We start from the raw sequence: 6,581 nt of genomic DNA, 5'->3' as shown, positions 1-6,581 counted from the left end.
GCCGTCTGCTCGAGCACGGAGCTCCGTTTCAAGCTGCCATCTGACTCGAGCGCTGGCCACGCCCCCCCAGGAATGTTATTTTAAGCTGTGACTACCAAGTCCAGTCTAATGTGCCGTTATAATGACACGAGGAAAAAAAAAAAAAAACGAGAGAGGGGAGAGCTCAGTGTAGGCGTCACCAATCTGCTGGTGTTCACGAGCATTCCACAGAACAAACAGAAGGCAGGAAAGTGGCTTGTAGTCCGCAATATTCCGGTCTAAATTAGATGTATGATGCTGCCCTATATCATGGCAAGGATGGATCAAGAAATATATGCTTGGCTTTACAATTCTCTGCTGTTTCAACTGTAAAAGATGAACATTTGTAGTGTGCCAGATACAAACAGCTGTCTGTTCTCAGCAGGAAATCTACTGGTTGGAGGAGTTGTGTTGTGTGATCAGCTGTTGGAGCACATGGAGTAACTGGAGATGGCCACAGGGCTCAGAGCTCAGATGAAGTCACAAACCAGCTGAAGCCAAAAAGGGGCCAATACAGAAAAAGTATGCCAACAAAAACATTCTTGCTGGCCACAGAAACCATTTAAACAACCAATTACAATACTTGTTTTATCTTCAGATTTGCGTCGTTGAAATTGATTTTAATACCCGAGCCCCAAAGCCACTAAAGTCAGACCATTTCCAAGCCAAATCTGCGTTACTCCAACAATGAACCCGACGTGAAGGTGGTGCAGCATGCCCCCAGAGTCTGCAAACACAAGCCACCTGCAGTAGGCAAATGCTAACATTCCTGTATGGCAGAGCAGTATCACATCATTGTCAGGTCACTATCTGCATAGAGTTTGCATGTTCCCCCTGTGCTTGCATAGGTTTCCTCTCACACTCCAAAGACATGCTGGAAGGTGAATTGGCTCCTGACTAAATTGTCCCTGTTTGTATGATCTTTCACATTTTTTATATTTTATAAAATTGTATTTTTTTTAATTGTAATTTGTTACTTTTAGGGGCTTTGGGGAAATATTGGGGGTCTAAACAGATATTTTCCTATTAAAGAGAAAAAGAGATTGAGGACTCTGTGCAGCCCCAGCTATCAATGAACAGGAATCCGCTATTGATAACATGAGGACATTGTGTGTTTACTATAACCACTTCCCATTCATAATTGAGAATATATTAACCATACTATGTCCTCAATTATGTACAATACACTCAGCAATCAATGAGTGTTTGTACCTGCTCTCCTTCCTGACACGCTGTCACAGGAGGCTGGGTGGGGCGGTGCGGCGAGGAGAGCTCAGCCTCCTGTGACAGCGCTGGCTGTCTCCGCCCCCACACTGCTCTGCCGCACTGTGACAGGAGGCTGAGCGGTGTGGGAGGAGAGATGCCGGGCGCTCGCACCGCTCTACTCCTGCAATGCTCGGCCGCCTGTGACAGTTTCTCTCCTCCCCGCTGGGACACAGAGCAGCGCCCAGTGGGGAGGAGAGAAATCACGGATGCACCGCTATATCGGCCAGAAAATGCCATTTTCGGCCGACATATCAGCACATCCCTAATAAAATAATCACTGCCACATCCCACAATGCAGAGGAGTCAGCTTATTCAGGAAATAGATGTTAAAGTGGTTTAAAAGGGTTCATTCACCTTTACCAGAGAACTATGGCCAAACGATTTTTTGGCTACAGTTCTCATTTGGATCACAGGAGAACATTTACAAATGTCCTCCTGTGACCCAAAACTCAGCATACAGCGGGCTAATGGCGCTAACATTTTTCATCGTCTACACTAAAGAAAGTGACTTTGTAGCTTCCATAAATCACTTGTGTGTCGTGACCCTTAAAACATTTATTCTGCACATAAAATGACAATGTTTTACTTTTCCTGAGCCTCAGGCCATATAAACCACCACAAAAGAATTTTACATACCCATCCTGATCAGATGATTATTCGGCAGGAGAACGAATACAACTGTCTGCAAAATGAAAGGGAATCCTATTAGAATACACGGGTATGCAGTTACTTTCTTATCACACATTAGGACAGACAATCACAATACCACGTTGGGGTGTGAAAGCAGCTTTATGTTTACTATCCCATCTCCTGCAAACAATCTTCTTATAGGTTAACCACACAAATATAGTAAAGTTAAAGCGCTGTGCTCGGATCCTGATGATTAAGTAAAAACAACTAGGGGTGCTGCCCCACTTCAGCCGGGAGAAACTGTAAAACTGGACTAGGTTGGGCGCCCTTCTGTCCTTTTTTTGTATTCCAGGTTAATCACACACTTCAGAAAGGTTAATTGTGCCTGAGCAGCACCCCAAAAGCAGAACTCTGGGCAAATCAAATCGTATCCCTTGCAGTGGGGCTACCCCTGCACTACAAGGGTTAAGTGCTTGTTTTGTCTAAGGAGCTAAAATAACAAAGATTTACCCACCCAAACCACGATCCTGGCTTACTCTTAGACGGGTCCCATCAGCCTCGCTCCCTCTCTGCTCCAGTGATGGAAAGTCCTTTGCCATCTTCACACCCAATAAACTGTATAGAACGTGATGACTCAAGGGACCTTAGACCGATGTAAGCCAGGATCGAGGATCAGGTGAGTAAAGCTCCCTAGACAAAACAAGCACTTAACCCTTGCAGTGTGGGGGTAATGGCCCGCTGCCGTGATGGACTGCAATCTCAATACAAATAAGTAAAATAAAAGTGAGATTTTATTCCATCATGGGAGTGAGCTTGGAGAGGTGGCTACTTCACAACACACAGGGACCATGGGGAACAAAACCCTCCAGAAGGAAGGACAGTGTCAGCACCAATTCAGAGATGATTTGAGGATCTACGGCCGAGTGATACACAAATAAGATACATTTCTGTTAATAGTTTGGGGACTTGAATAGATTTTTAAGATTCAAATCCTGAGTTATGTGTCACTTTAAGAGGACAATACACAGATAGAATTTTGGCCACTTCCTATGAATCAGTCTAATTCTAACTGTGAGGGGGTCAAGCAGGAAATTGCCAGCCAATCAGTCATTGTATTCTAACAGCAATGGGAGCCAATGGCTGTCTGAACACAACAACAGATTCCTCCATTTAATCTGATTAGAGTGGACGTGGAAATTAGTGTTTTGTTTTTTTTTGTTCCACCTGCGAGTTGATTGAAGATAACGCTACGTGTATGTGGCCAGCGTAGGCTCACCACACACATTACTATCTGACCCGACAACCAACGTTATATCTACCAAATCTATGTAATATGAGGACCAAGCTAAAGAATTGATTTGATTGGTGTCCAATCATGTAATATATATATATGTTGGTAGATTATTATTATTGGTAGATCTACAATACATTGCACATAGTGGAGAGCATTCCTGATTGGATAGATTAGATGAGTCCACATATTACATGGTTTTGGCATTTCTAAAGTTCATTGTACAAAGACTTTATGGGCATCACTGTGATGTGTATGGTTACCATTAAGCTCACCATATACCTTACAATCTGATTATTCCTTCAGATCGGCTACACCTATGTAGTACAAGGCCCCACTGATTGTACATAGATGGATTGGATAGGTTAGCTAGGACCTCATATTACATTAGCTTTGGGAAATCTAAAGTTAGGGACAAATTGTAATGTGTATTCCTAAACTTACAAAGATCTTTCGTTCTAACAATCTATCAGAAGCTAATCGTGATTGTACGATCTCTTCTACCCCCGCCAACAATGATATATTAACTGGGCCAAAGAACACAACATGAAACCCTCCTGACACACAGCACAGTAGCCATTCCCCTACCCCTCCATGCGGTCATAGCGTGTCCCCGGCATGTCCCCTACCCCCCATTATATGTGTATAGGGCACAGCTATCCTCACCCGGCCGCACTGCCCGATCTTCCTCCAGCGGCCTGATCGCTCCCCTTAGCGACAGCAGCAACAATCACTTCCGGAAGGTCACGCCCAGGCAAGAAACAGGAAATTACGTTATATTCGGGCGCCTAGCTGCAGAGTCGCGGCCGCCGCCATTTTGTTGAAGACAATGGGCCACCTACCTTGCTGGGAGTTGTAGTTCTCTGGCTACCCATCTGCTTAAGCGAATGTTGTGTGTCCTGGTCACACTAAACACAGAATCACACGCTGTACAATTTATATATTGTATAATGCTCCACCTCTGTGATTAATAAAGTAGTATTCATTGTAGTCAGTTCATATTCACAGATATCACAACCTGCAAAACCTTATTTCAGGGAGGTGCCTTTCTCATTTCAGGGAGGTGCCCTTTTTTAAAATTTTGACAGCAGCCACCATAAAAAAAAAAAAAAAAACAGGAGTGGGCAGGTGCAATAGCCAGCCTGCTATTGCTAGTTGAAATAGCCAATAGCAGCTTAGCTATTCATTCCCATGCTATCTGTTTTTTTTTTACTCCGACGGGTCGGCGGCAGCTGTGAAAATAATAATAAAAAAAACAGATAACGGGGAGTAGAACCACCAGGTATCCCAGATAGGTTTACTGTGCTAGAAAGAGCACAGTAAACCTTTCTGGGATACAATGTTTCTCTTGCGGGCGTTAGGGAGCCGCTATCTTATAGTGTGAGACTCCTGGAATGTCCGGGAGAGTAGGGATGTCTGCATTCACATTCACTAGACGTGAACAAGATAACTGAAACATCTGGGGTGTGGAATTCCTATCGCCCGATGCCCGGGGCATGCAGTTCCGGGTGCAGAGCGGGTCGTTTTTTCGACATTTCGCCCCACTACGTACAAGCAGGGAGGACGCCACTCGTTTAGTACAAGTAATAAGCCTGCAGGTCTGTCCCCCCTCACCGCCCCCCTACCTCCATGGTCTGCTCCCAATGCCGGCTGTCACTCTTCTCGTCGGCTGCCTCTCTCCCAGCTGGCCACCTCCCTCTCTGCCGTGGTTTTCAGGGTCCCCCAGAAGACCACGGCAAAGTAGTTCAGGATGGAGAGCGGAGAACGGACGTTCTCCCCTCTGCTCCGTGTGAACACAGACAGGAATGCTGCACTTGCTGCCTTCCCATCTCGGCTGTCACAGCAGAGCCAGCACAGTGCTCTGCTCAAACTCCTGTATTGGAGGTGACAGGCTCAATAAAGAGAACCTGTCACCTCCAAATGCTATCACACAGGTTCTTGTTAGCTCCTGTGTCCTAGCAAAAAAGTTAAGCAAAAATAAATAAATCAATAAAAATTAATCAAAAGTAAAAAAAAGAAGTAAAAAATAAGAAATAGTAATTAAAATTAAAAAGTGATAAAAAAGTAAAAAATTATAAAATAAAACAATTATAAAAGAGTAAAACATTTAGAAATTTTAAAAAATTGCTAAAAATTAAAAAATAAAAGTGATAAAAAAAGTTAAAAAAATTAAAGAAAAAAAAAACAACAACCAACCTTGCTGCCCCCGCCATGTGGATGAGAATAAATACATGCGTAGGGCATTGTGTGTGTTGAGTGCTGCCCCTATTCCCATGTGTGCCATACTGTGGTAGCCAGTAGCCCAAACAATTTGGGGAAATAGAATTATCTGCTCAAATCTGCCCTCCATATACTTTCCTTTTGGCGAACAGTCCTTCCCCTCCGCTGATACGACTGTACCCCATACTGCCGTCCAGCGCCTTCCTGCATCATGAACTTTGAATTTTACTCGCAAGTTGGGAACACTCGTTAGTCAGCGCGGTCACCTGACTGCACTGACCAATGAGAAGTGCTTCTTAGGATAGTTGAAAACGGTTTTGTTATTTGTTGTATCAGGACAAGTAGATTCGGCCCCGGCTGTAGTCCTGGGACAAGTAGTTTTTTTTAAAATGTCCACAACCCTGAACATTGTATAATGTTTCACATGCTAGAGTAATTTTTCATATATTTTTGAATGCTGCAACTGTCATTAACAAAACAAAGTTGTGACAATGCTATGGATCGTTCAGCATTTCCTGCTAAAGGGTCTCTGTCTCCAAAATGTGCTCCTGCATAGTCACCTAGTCACAGGGGCTTCCGACAGAGACTAAGGGGATCATTTATAAGTCATCCCAACCTTGTCCTCCATATGCTGGCTGAATTTTGTTTGTATTGCATTCCTGCCACTAAATGGAGTCGGCTCCACCTAGTGGTGGGAATGCCATGCGAACAGCATTTGTCCAGCGTATGGCTGCGTGGATGACATGGCCCACTGTTGTCAGCATTAGGAAGCTAGCCCTGAGAAATGCCAAACAGCCTTCGCTGGAGTCAGTACACAGGAAGTGACTGCTGGAGGTCAAAGTTTGAGAAAATGGTGAAAACGTATTTTATAAAAGAAAAAAATAAGACAATTGTCTAAGATACATAGCGCACTACCAAAGTAAATGTCAATTAGGCCGATCTTAAAAATGCATTCAAGTAACTTCACTATTAACAGAAATGTATCTTATTTGTGTATTTCTCAGCTGTAGATCCTCCAATCATCTCTGAATTGGTGCTGACACTGTCCTTCCTTCTGGAGGGTGGCTACTTTTGTTCCCCATGATCCCTGTGTGTGTTGTGAAGTAATCGATAATACAAAAACCTAAGTTAGGTACCTGGTAACTTATTTTCCAGG

At 43.8% G+C, this 6,581-nt stretch overlaps 1 long non-coding RNA gene across 1 annotated transcript; it reads right to left on the bottom strand.

The window, feature by feature from the left end:
• Window positions 1–1,915: 1,915 nt before the first annotated feature.
• On the bottom strand, window positions 1,916–3,973 carry LOC108803980. Its single transcript, XR_001942316.1, has 2 exons — window positions 3,872–3,973; window positions 1,916–1,966 (listed from the first exon to the last, which is right to left on the bottom strand). It is a non-coding gene; the product is annotated as an uncharacterized LOC108803980 (long non-coding RNA).
• Window positions 3,974–6,581: the final 2,608 nt, after the last annotated feature.

Source organism: Nanorana parkeri, unplaced genomic scaffold, assembly GCF_000935625.1.
Source record: "Nanorana parkeri isolate BGI_ZX_2015 unplaced genomic scaffold, ASM93562v1 scaffold4662, whole genome shotgun sequence".
Lineage (NCBI taxonomy): Eukaryota > Metazoa > Chordata > Amphibia > Anura > Dicroglossidae > Nanorana > Nanorana parkeri.
Note: the sequence above shows the minus strand (reverse complement) of the source record. Positions and strands in the feature narration are given on the sequence as shown.